This window comes from Acomys minous (genome assembly GCF_964271855.1).
Source record: "Acomys minous genome assembly, chromosome: 16".
In the NCBI taxonomy this organism is placed as follows: Eukaryota; Metazoa; Chordata; class Mammalia; order Rodentia; family Muridae; genus Acomys; species Acomys minous.
Window position 1 is genome coordinate 62,484,351 of NC_140498.1, and position 13,054 is coordinate 62,497,404.

The following is a 13,054-nucleotide window of genomic DNA, read 5'->3' on the forward strand; positions in this document are numbered from 1 at the left end:
AATGCTCGGCAATGGGCCAGCAAACAGTGGCTGCAGCCAGGACTGGCAGAAAACAGAACCAGTAGGGCAGCCTTCTGGGTAGACTCAAGGAGGCAGAACTGGCTACTGTCACTAATCACCATTTGCTAAGCCAAGCAGTGAGGCCAGGTGACTGAAAAGATGAAGTTCCAAACTTCTGGATGGGTAATGTATTAGTTTGAAAACACTAAGAGAAAAACAAATATTTAGCTCAAATAATAAAGTGGTGACTCCAATAGAAAGAGTCACGTATTAAAGAAAAAATGTTTTCTGGGTTAAAAAGAAAATAAAAATGGAAAACACAATGGCAGAGGGCATTTTAACCCCATATATTTTGTTTCAATCATCAGCATAAATGTAATTATATTTTGGGTAATGATTGTAATTATATATTTCCTCTTTAAGAGAAATCAAAATAACCCAGACTTAGGTAAGGAAAGAACTGAAAAAAAAAATCCATGCTAACTTCCAAGCAATGGAACAAAATGTAGACCATTATTTGAATCAAAATAAGCGTCACATGAATCTGATCTAAAACCTACAGCGCCCCCTTGTGACAAGACTGCAAAATGGAATTCCAGCTGGTTAGAAAACAACAATGATTTTCCCAGATACAATAAAAGAATTAGCTCCAGATGAGTGAAATCCACATGGGTTTGAAGGATTTGGGTGGCAGCCAATATAGGTGCTAGACTTAAAAGAGATTTAAAGAAGCAGTAATGTCTTATGGATTGTACTCACTCTATCTAAATCAGATACTTAATAACTGGACCATGCAAATTCATACAATTACAAAAGATTAGAGATTTGATGTTAGCCGTTATAGAACCTGGCCCTCCACTACAATGACTAATATAGGGAAAAGATGAGGTTTCTGTTATGGTGCAATGAAATAGAACCAGAGGCATTAATGATGTTGAGGATCAGTTACTAAGTGAAGGTCATTATGCTCAATTAAGAGCACAGACTATGTTTGATGATGACATCTTAGAATAATGTTGTACAGTAACTTTTTATATTTTTTTATTTTTTACATATACACTTATATTATTCTACATATATAAAATAAAATACCTATAGCAAGAGTAATCATGACATAATCAGAAATTATATAAATGTTACATTCTAAGTGTTTTTGTTATTTGTTTTTGACAGCCTTGAAGAAAACAACTTTCCTATCTTGGTGTGTCAAAAATTCTGAATGTAAATCAGTCTCCATCACCTCTTGTCATTATCAACTTAAAACATCTATGTAGACCTAAAAACATCTTAATTCCTAAACAATTAAGCTTCATTGCAAAACTAAGCTACGTGGTCTTCGACTCCATCACAAGACTAGAGAAGGAATAAACTTGACTACCAGAGTCTGCCACGAGTGCAGGTTCATAGCTTTCCAAATGAGAAGATGACAGAGACAGTTTTCTACCTAAATAGTCAGCCAAAACTCTCTATTATATTGGAACACCTTTTTCAGCCTTCCAGCCCAATATATATGACAGACATTTTTGTGACGCAGTGACTGCTGAGGACTTGCTTACCCTGTCTTGGCAGAGTTTGGCCATTGACTCTGCCTGCATCCAAGCTTGCCCATTTTTAGGCAAAATTCTGTCTGTGGTAGAAACAGCACATTTTGCACAGTCGCTTGTTTGCCACATTTGAAGCCATCTCCATAAGGATGTTCTTTGATGCCCATCACCCTCTTTGAGGTAGGCTAGGTGTTGCCAGGAGTTAGCCTGTCTCATTGTCAGTGAATCTTTAAAATAATAAAAAACATTTTTAAATGCCATATTCTGCATGTCTCTCTGAGGTTTTTGAAGACCTTTTCTTTCTATAGTATCATATATCTGCTGCACCTAAGATGTATATTCTTGTGATAAAAGTAGACTAGTGATTGACATGACCATGACTTGATCAGCTAAAAATTAACTTGTATAACTTATTTATCCTAAACATCCTGCAATAGCACTTTCAAAAGGTAAACCTTCTTGTACTGTAATTGAGTTATATGAGTACATTACTTCATATGAATATATATATATATATATATATATATATATATATATATGGTGTGAAGAATCAACTTACATTTCAATTCTATAACACTATATCTAGAATTATATGTATTTTGCATCTATATACAAAATTCTATACCAGTTGTAGAGTAATTTTAAATGCTTAGGATAAGAATGAACAACAGGGGAATCTTTCTGAATCATTTAGAAAGATAAGCTAGGGTTCAAAAAAATCTTTCACTGACTTTTTACAAAGATTAACTTGTGATTTTAGTAGAGCAACATCAGATCCCAAATCTGGAGAATTTTTTATGTTATTAATATATTTTATTAATTTATTCATATTACATCTCAATTGTTATCCCATACTTTGTATCCTCCCATCCCTCCCTCCCTCCCATTTTCCCCCTACTCCCCTCCCCTATGACTGTGATTGAGGGGGACCTCCTCCCCCTGTATATGCTCATAGGGTATCAAGTCTCTTCTTGGTAGCCTGCTATCCTTCCTCTGAGTGTCACCAGGCCTCCCCATCCAGGGGTCATGGTCAAGTGTGGGGCTCCAGAGTTCATGTGAATGTCAGACCCCACTCTCCATTCAACTGTGGAGAATGCCCTGTCCATTGGCTGAATCTGGGTAGGGGTTCGAAGTTTATTGCACTTATTGTCCTTGGCTGATGCCATAGTTTGAGCAGGACCCCTGGGCCCAGATCTGCCTAAGTATACCTCAGAAGAATAGATAAAGAAACTGTAGTACATTTACACTATGGAATACTACTCAGCTATTAAAAACAAGGAATTGGGGACATTTGTGGACAAATGGATTGAACTAGTAATGATCATAATGAGTGAGTTAACCCAGAAGCAGAAAGACTCAAATGGTATATACTCTCTTATATCTGGACACTAGCCCAACGGGCATGTCCCATGAAAGTCTTCACTTACCAGAATCTAGAGAACTTTTAATTAATATTTAGCTTTTGGCAGTGCTAATGCTGAATGCAAAAGGGATATTAGGTCTTAAATGGCCAGGTCTGTCTGCACCTACTTATATTTTGATTAAAACTACTGGGATATTAAATTTAATGCTCAGAATTCAGTTGTAGCTGGCAGATAATTACAAAAGATATGTGTGCTCAAAATGTTTATTGCTGTAGCTGTGAAAGATCAGGCCATTTCCTAAAGGACTGTTGACAAACAGTTCCTAAAGATGAATTTTTTTTCTAATGATAATCCAGAGAGAAAGTTTCCTAAGGTAAGTAAAAGATGAGAAAGGAGCAGACACAGGGCTTATGAACATGAATCATCTAGAGATATTCGAGGCAATTCCTTACTGTCAGACAAGTGACTAAGGGAACATGCTTGGGCCCCAGCAAAACACAATACAGGCCATACGTTTCCTCTCAACCAAGGAGAAATATTTTAGAAATTAACTAAGAAGCTTCAAGCCCAATGAGACAAGAAGTGTTCCTCAAAAGTTAAGTAAGCCACTTAACAGAGATATAGAAGCATCCATGGATAGAACAAGCAATTCTAAAGATACCAGAAAGCAGATAGTTTGGCAAACAGTTAATCTTGATAAGAGACCATGGTTGAAATTACAATTAGATGGAACTGACGTTGAAGGCACAGTGGATGCAGGAGCCGGTGTAATGATAATGTCATAATATTTCTGCAGTCCACCTTGGCCACTTCAAAAGATATCTACACACATCCTAGGAATTGGTACGTTTTCTCAGGTAAATCAAAGTCTAAAATGGATTAAATACAAAATGCCAGAAGGTCAGGTAGGAAAATTAAAGCCATAGGTGTCAGATATAGCCATGAGGTTATAGGAAAGAGATCTATTGCAGCAATGGGAAGTGGAGATTATCATTCCACACATTCCACAGACAAGGTGTAAAAGAGGTGTTTCTGATGAAAATATTTTAAAATGCTATCAAAGAGTTATAGACTGTTCATAAGCAGGGACAGCAAAAGTTGGCTCTCCAACTTAATAAGGAGGGCCACTGCTGATATAATTCCAATGGCACTACCAATAGAATGGTTAACTGGCGAGTCTGTTTGGGTAGATACGCTGTCCTTAAATATAGAAAAGTTACAGGCACTAGAACAGTTGGTCCAACAGCAGATGGAGGCTCAACACATAAAAGAAGGCATCATCCCTCGGAATTCTTCTATATTCATTTTTTTTTAATCTAGAAAATAGGAGGATCCAAGATGGCGGCGAGCAAAGCGGACTGTGATTAGAAGCTCCAGTAAATGATTCAGGGAATTGCATGGAATTCTGAACCAGGAACACCAAGCTCCCTACCACACTACTTCAGGAGTACTCCACAGTTCAAAAGGACAAAAATACAGAAAATCTGTATACCCCATGAACACGGGAGGAGCGTGGATTTTCTCAGACCAGAACGGCAGCGATGACGATGGCAGCTGAGGTTTGCAGCTGGAAACCCTCTGGCAGAGGTGATTGGCATGGTGACTGGTGGGAATTGCTGCAGGAGAGGGAACCCAGTGTTTATAAACCCATAGTTTATCTTTATTACTGAGATATGTTTCTTATATGCATCAAATTGATGGTCCTGTTTTTTTCATCTATTCTGTTAGCCTTTGTCTCTTCACTGGGGAATCAAGGCCATTGGTATTGAGTGATATTAATGACCAGTGGTTGATGGTTCCTATTATTTTGATGTTGGAAGTGGTTGTGTGTGTGTGTGTGTGTGTGTGTGTGTGTGTGTGAGAAAAAGAGAGAGAGAGAGAGAGAGAGAGAGAGAGAGAGAGAGCTTCCTTTCTTTTGTTTTAGTGAGTGTGAGGTTATTCATTTCCTTTCTTTCCCTGAGTAAAATTTCCATCCTTGGATTAAAGTTTTCCTACTAGTATCTTCTGTAGAGCTGGTTAGGTACTGGTTGAACTTGGTTTTGTCATGAAATATCTTCTTTTCTCCATCTATGGTGAATGAGGACTTTGCTGGGTATAGTAGACTGAGTTGGCATCTGTGTTTTCTTAGTGTCTGCATGACTTCTGTCCAGGCTCTTCTGGATTTCATAGTCTCTGCTGAGAAGTCAGGTGTAATTCTGATAGTTTTGTCTTTATGTGTGACTTGGCCTGTTCTCTTTCAGTTTTTTAATATTTTCTTTTTGTTCTGTATGTTTAGTGTTTTGATTCTTATGTGGCAGGAGGATTTTCCTTCCTGGTCCAATCTATTTGGAATTCTTTAGGCTTCTTGCATATTTGTGGACACATCTTTCTTTAAGTTAGGGAAGTTTTCTTCCATGATTTTGTTGAAAATATTTTCTGGGCTTTACAGTCGAGAGCCTTTTTCTTCTTCTATCCCTAAGCTTCTTAGGTTTGGTCTTTTCATAATGTCCCAGAGTTCTTGGATGTTCTGTGTCAAGAGCTTTTTTAGATTCAGCAATTTCTTTGATGGGTGTATCCATTTGTTCATTCATATATTCTATTTCTGATATTCTTTGTTCCATCTCTTGTATTCTGTTGGCTATACTTATGTCTGTAGATCCTGTCCTCTCTCTTGATTTTCAAAGATTATCTCAGATTGTATTTTCTTCATAGCTTTGATCTCCTGTTTTAGGTCATGAAACATTTTTTTAATTTCTTTCTCCTGTTTGATTGTAGTTCCTTCATATGATTTGTTCATTTCTTTCTTTGTGTATTCCAGTTCTAATTTGAGGTATTTATTTTCCTCCTTTAAGGCCTCTATCATTTTCATAACTTGATATTTGAAATATTTTTCTAGTGTGTCAGCTGACATAGTATATCCATGGCTTGTTGTGGTAGTGTGACTGCTGGATTCAGCTTCTGGTGTATCAAATGGTCCTGGGGGTTGTTGTTTGGGTTCTTACCAGAGCTCTACCTCTGGTTGGACTGTATGCCCAGTGCCTGCTTGGACCTCAGAACTCTCTGTGATTTTTCTGGGAGACCTGAGATCAAATACACTTGTGATCCTGGCTGTGGGGTCTGTTCGATGGTAGAACCCACTGTCACTGGTGGTTTTACAGATTCAAGCAAGTGTGAGCACTAGAGTGTTCAAGAGCAGCCCTCCAACCAGATGTTTTGGGTCCTGCATGAATAATGTGGCTGTTAGGTAACCCAGGAACTTTCTTTGTGGCTTTTCAGAGTGACTTAAAATCAGTTCCCTTGTGATCCTGACTGTGGATCCGCTGAGTAATACAACCCACATGGTTGGTTTGGCTATCCCCACATTGTTTTGTCCACTAAAGAGTACCAGCTGGTGTGTGGCCCTAGCCTTTGGAGGCGGTGTGCCCATTTCTGTGGGAACCAGGCTCTTTGCAGTTTGCCCAGTGGCCTGAAGCTGGACACAACATTGCTCCACAAAATTTGGATCCTTTTTACCTGTGGGTCACCAGCATTGATGATTTTTGGGTCTCAGATCAGCCCTTGGGTTTTTGAATAGTCACCTCTATTCTGCTCATCAAACAAGGTGTGTTTTAGGTCCAAATGCTTGGTCTTCAGTTTCAGCATCTTATTCCATAAACATATGGATGAGGACATGTGAGGACAGTTATGCTATGGTCCTGTCTGCAAGCATAACAGAATACTGTTAATGTATCAGGGGTTGGTGTTCTCCCATGGGTCTCTCTCCCACTCCCAGTCTGGACCACTCATTGACTGGAACTTCCCTCGGGCTCTATCTTTATCTCTGTCCATCTCATATGCAGGGTAAATTTTGTGTTGACACATTTGTAGATGGATTCGTGTTCCCATATAACCACTAGAACACATGCCTGTCTAGAGTATGGTCAACTCAGTCTCTGCTACTCAGAGACAGTCCCCATATCCTCCCTGTAGCCTCTCCCGTCACAGGTACCCAGATGCTCCCTAGATACCACTACCTTCATTTTCCCTTTTCTCTCCCGGTCCTCTCACACCCTCCTCACACTCCCCATATCTGATCTATCATTTTGGGGAAATTTTAATATAATTACATCATTTTTCCCTTTCCTTTCTTACCTCTGAAAGATTTTCAAACACCTCCCCTGTCTCTCATTCAAGTCCATGGTATACGTTTAATTTTCCTGCATGTATATTTGTACTCATATATACTCCTACATATACCTCTCTCTGTCTTTATAATGTTGTTTCTCTGTATGTTTTCTGGGATGATAATTTTGTGTTGATAGATTCAAAGATGTTCTCTTCCCTGGGCAAGACTTTTTAGCCTATTTTCAGCCTTTACATACACCTGTAGATTTTTCTGTAGGCTTGAGATTTCTGGTTTGTTCCTGGCCCACGTTATCATGTCCATTAGTATTTTACTTGCTCGTTTCATGTCTATACACTCATATTGGTAAGACATATGTGTACAACTTCTGACATTATTAGGAGACAGAGTTCCAGAACAAACTCTGATTTTCTGCCTTTTACAATCTTTTTATGCCTTGATATACATATTATCTGCATCTTAGATGTGGGAATTGTTTTTTAGATGTATCAAATGCTAGGTACTCCAGAATTCTGCCTTGTGATTGGTTTTGGTTTTCCATTATGTTCATTGTCAGAAAGGAACACTTCTATATTGAATGGGGAGTGATATTTTCAATAGATATGATTTAAATACTTAAGTAGATATTAATCTGGCTTATTAATGTGATGGTGGTATGTGTTTTATTTAACTATATCTCTATATTCCTGAGAAAAAATTTAATATAGGTATTTTGAGGATAGATCATTCATAGTATAATTGCTTATGGTTCTTTTAGGTATATTTAGTATTATTAGACTGATTTCTTTCTCATGAATTTATCTCCCATATTCATATACATAGTACCTCTTGTTCCCCTTTCCTCACCCAAATCACATACACCCAGATATTCTACTTTCCATTGCTTCCCTGCCACAACAATCTAATGGGGACAGCAAAAGTCCTAAAGACAGCACAGCTTTTTGGCAAAGATCCAACAAATATGAGTTGCATGCTACAATATCCTTCATGCCTTCTTTCAGATTTTGTCTTGATCTGCATTTATTTTATGCTTAGGGAGTTTTTAACATGTGTACAGTTTGGGAACATTGGACATGTGGGAACTATTTTATGTTTCAATTATGCCTTCTTCAGGAGTATTGCTTCCATGTTTCCCCATGAAAATCCTGAGTATACTATCCCTTCTGATTTTAGGTAAAATATCATTTATCAGGCCCTACTTGATGGTCTTCCTTGTGCCCTGTGGCACATAAAGATGACTGAAATATCTTTATGAGACTACAGCTCCTATATAATCTTGGAAAATATGCCCCTGTACTTAATTAGGGGCAGGAAAGTAAAAACAAATTAAAATTAAAAAGGTAAAGAGGATAAAGAGGGCTGGAAGGCTTGGCATTAGTTCAGATTAAAAGCCCCTTTCTACTGTCTGACAGGTGATTACATAGCATATAAGATTGGGTTCTGCCCACACACATATGGTCACTTGATTTTTAACAAAGAAGCCAAATCCATTCAATGGAAAAAGGATAGCATCTTCAACAAATGGTGCTGGTCTAACTGGATGTCTGTGTGTAAAAAAATGCAACTGGACCCATATTTGTCACCTTGCACAAAACTCAAATCCAAGTGGATTAAAGACCTCAACATAAAACCAGAGACACTAAGTCACTTAGAAGAAAAAGTGGGGAAGAGCCTGGAACATATTGGCACAGGAGACAACTTCCTGAACAGAACATCAACAACCCAGGCCATAATGTCAACAATTATTAAATGGGACCTCATGAGGCTGAGAAGCTTCTGTAAGGCAGGAGACACTGTCAAGAGAACAAAGCGACAGCTTACAGACTGGGAAAAGATCTTCACCAATCCTACATCTGACAAAGGTCTAATATCCAAAATATATAAAGAACTCAAGAAATTAAACACCACAAAACCAAATAACCCAATTGAGAAATGGGGTTTGGAACTAAACAGAGAATTCTCAATGGAGGAATATCAAATGGCTGAGAAACACTTAGAGAAATGCTCAACCTCCTTAGTCATCAAAGAAATGCAAATCAAACCAACTCTGAGATTCCATCTTACACCCATCAGAATGGCTAAGATCAAAAATTCAAGCGACACCACATGCTGGCGAGAATGTGGGGAGAGAGGAACACTTCTTCATTGCTGGTGGGAATGCAAACTAGTACAACCACTTTGGAAATCTATCTGGTGCTATCTCAGAAAAATGGGAATAGAGCTTCCTCAAGACCCAGCTATTGCACTCCTTGGAATATACCCAGAAGATGCTCCAGCACACAACAAGAAAATTTGCTCAATCATGTTCATAGCAGCCTTATTCATAATAGCCAGAACATGGAAACAGCCTAAGTGTCACTCAGTAGAAGAATGGATAAAGAAATTGTGGTACATATACACTATGGAATACTACTCAGCTATTAAAAACAAGGAATTCCCGAAATTTGTGGATTGAACTAGAAATGATCATAATGAGTGAGTTAAGCCAGAAGCAGAAAGACTCAAATGGTATATACTCACTTATATCTGCATATTAGCCCAAGGGGCATGTCCCATGAAAGCCTTCACTTACCAGGAAACTGGGACAGAGGGGAGGACATCCTAATGGGACTCTGGATGAGAGAAGCATGGGAGAATAACAAAGTGGAAGGATGCAGCGGGTCCTAGAAAACTACAAGTAGAACATTATGGTAGGCAGATTGTGACTCAGGGGCTTTTTATTTTCATTTCCCTGATGACTAAGGACATTAAGCATTTCTTTAACTGCTTTTTGGCCATTCTGTATTCCTTTGTTTTGAAATCTCTGTTTAACTCTGTGTACCCCATTTTGAAAATCATTCATTGTTTTGTTGGTTTTGAATTTCTTGAGATCATTACTTATTGTGGAGTTACTGCTCCTATATATTTCGGTTGCTGTGGTTCTCTTTAAATATGTACTTTGTCTTGATTTAACGTTGGTAGATTGTATACATGAAGAATCCTATCCGATTCTTTTATATTTTAAAGTTTAGTCTATAGAAGACTTAAAAATAGAACTTATGATTCTTTGATTTCCTCAGTGCATGTTGTAGGATCTGTTAGGTCAAGACTGATGGATGTGAATTAGAAATAAAAGATAGAGGATGGGCATTTCAGGAGCATGATTTCAGAAGCATGATTTTTCTTTCAGTTGGAGCTCTCATGGGCTCGTCTTTTGGGGAAGAGGAGATCATGTACTCTGGTACTAGTGCTGGAGGTTTTAAGGAGCTTGATAGGAAGAAGAAAATACCATGGTGGGGTTCAGTGTACAATTTTCTGGACTTACTCCTGTCTCAGAAGTTTTGTTACAGAATGAATGAAAGTTATTCATGAGCATGGGGTGGTTTTTGAAGACGCATTTTCAGATAGGCATATTTTCTTTAGTGTCTGTGTGTGTTAGGATTTTCATTGCTTTGCTAAAAGACTGTGATTGTACATTGTGGGTGGAGGTAATTACAATGAAAAAACACCATGATTTCAAAAAAGAATGAGCTGTGTGTGAGAGTTTATGGAAGGAGGAAGGGATAATGAAGAAATTATATTTTATTTTAAATTATATAATAATTGAAAACAAAAGAAATAATAAAAATGATAAATAAAATTATTATAATTGATGCATTGAAACCTCTTGAAGCCATTAAAAGGTCAAGATGGTCTTTTTATCTAATAATCTTTTCCATATTTTTGGAGAAATGGGTCCCTTACTACTGACATTTTACTTAAAAATGTTTGTAAATTCATATGTTTTGGTGTTTCCTTATATTTAAAATGTGACTACTACTAGCTATTATTCAGGAAATGAATTCTTATTCAAAGCCCCTGATCCTCTGACTCTTACAGTGTTTCTACTACTTCTTTCTCGATTACAGAGTGAAGGTGCCTAATGCAGGATGAAAGCCACACTTATCTACGAGTGTAAGGACAAATAATTGGGATGATGCTAGGAAATCTGCTGGTGCATTACGGCCAAGGTACGTGTGCCACTACTTCTTAGAGTTATCATGTGACGCTGATTATTGTTGTTGTTCATAGGCATCAAATGAAGATGGAACTGTTGCTTGATTTCCTCCTTTTGGAAGCTTAAATTGCACCTTCTGGTACATGAATGCTAATGTACCAGGGTGGGTGTGCTCAAGTCAGTTTCATCTAAAATGTCTCTGGGCTTGTGTCTGAAGTGCTTGTTGTTATCAGCAATAGGGAATATGCCTTCCACTGTTAGGAAAAAAGGTCAATACCAATAACATGAAATGTTGGAAGAGTCTCTTAGAGAACTCTTTCCAGTAACTCAAAAGTGGACTTGTAATGGCTGGTGTTGGAGTTGCAGGCAGATGGCAGGACCATTGTCATCACAAATGGCAAAATTTCACTTAAACTAAAATTTATTTTTATACTCACACTTACAAGTATTAGAAATATTTTAGGTAGATACATTCTAGTATGATTGTCTTTTATTTTTCAGATACAACTTCTGCTATATTTTGCAAACGCTCTAGTTCTTAATTAGTATCACCTCATCAGGTTTTTCCATTTCCTTTTCCAAGTCACTTATAGCTCTCTACTTCTTACTGCTCTGACAACAACTCCATTTAGACCTGGATATGGTCACTTTTTTACAGTACTGGTTTTTGCAATTACTGCAAGACATAGATTCACCTCTGAGTACATACATACTGAAATTTGAAATTAGAACCTTCAGAAGACAGAATATGCAAGGTTTGTCCCTTTGTGCCTGGATTACTTCAAATAGCATTAATTTGTCTGGTTACATCCATTTATAAGTGAATTTCATTTATTATAATGCAGAAAATAATTCATCTTAAAAACACAATTAATATTTAGTTCTTTTTTTGATACCATAATATGATTATATCATATTATATGTTTTCATTTCCTTTCCTCAAACCCCTCTCCTGTATCTCTTTCAAATTAGTGGTCCTTTTTCATTAATTGATATTATGTGCATGTATATTCCCTAATATAAACTGATCAGTCTTATTATGGTACTTGTGTGTGTGTGTTTTCAGGCATGATTGATTGGTGTTTAACGACTAAATGATTGTTGGACTCTTTCCTGGGAAAAACTATTTCTCCCACTCTCAGAATTTACTAGCTCTCTGTAGAATTTTGTTTTGGTTTGAAACCTATGGCTTCTTCATGGACCACTTTGGTATGTATAATAGTGTTAGCTTCTTCATTTTATGTATGTGCAAGTATATTGGTAAGTCTTATGGTTTGTAACATCTGACATTATTAGGATACACACTTTGAGAGTAAAATCTGATCCTCTACCTTTTGCAAGCCTTTTGCCCCAAAATGTGCGTTATTCTCAGAGCTTTAGATGTAGGAGTTGTTTTGGAGATGCATCAGAGTTGACCGTTTTCCAAAGTTCTGCCTGTGGTTGCTCGTTTTTCTGCCATGATCCTTGTTGCAAAGAAAGCTTATTTAGTAAGTTATGGTCTATACTTACATACTGCGGTTATGAGAATATTTAGGTAGCCATTATTCTGGCTTACTAAAGTGATCATTGTGTGTGGACCATTTAATCTACATTTCTGTGTTATCCATATAATTGACCAGTATAGGTATTGATGGGTAGATAATTCATAAAATGATTGCTTAACACTCTTTCACACACATTGACTGTAGGTTCAGCCACTTCATTCTTTTATATTCATCCACCTTCGTATTTAGTGCACGTCCCATTCACTATCCCAAACAGATCAATTGCACCCCAGCATTGTATTGCATCCTCACAATGTCTGCTAATTTCCCCAGCTAGTCCAGGTTGAATATTTGGAGCTAGATATCTTAGAGTAGAGAGAATTAGTAATATTTGTCTTTTAGGATCTGGGTTAACAAATCAATATAATTTATTCTAATTTCATCTATTTATGCAAATGCCAGTTTTAAATAAGCTTATCCAATGAAGGGCATTTAGCTGTTGAGTAGAATAAGCAAACACAAGGACTAGAGAAGTATCTCTGGAGTGGATGGTTAGTCACTTGAGCACATGTCAATAAATAGGA

The 13,054-nt window shown here is 37.4% G+C and overlaps 2 protein-coding genes across 2 annotated transcripts in view; one reads left to right on the forward strand and one right to left on the reverse strand.

Annotated features, from left to right (window-relative positions):
* Positions 1–13,054, forward strand: part of LOC311587537 (uncharacterized protein) — a 494,998-nt gene that overhangs the window by 348,094 nt on the left and 133,850 nt on the right. The gene's annotated exons all lie outside the window — the stretch shown is intronic.
* The window catches only part of LOC311587533 (uncharacterized protein), a 428,822-nt gene that overhangs the window by 244,464 nt on the left and 171,304 nt on the right, over positions 1–13,054 (reverse strand). The window lies entirely within an intron of this gene.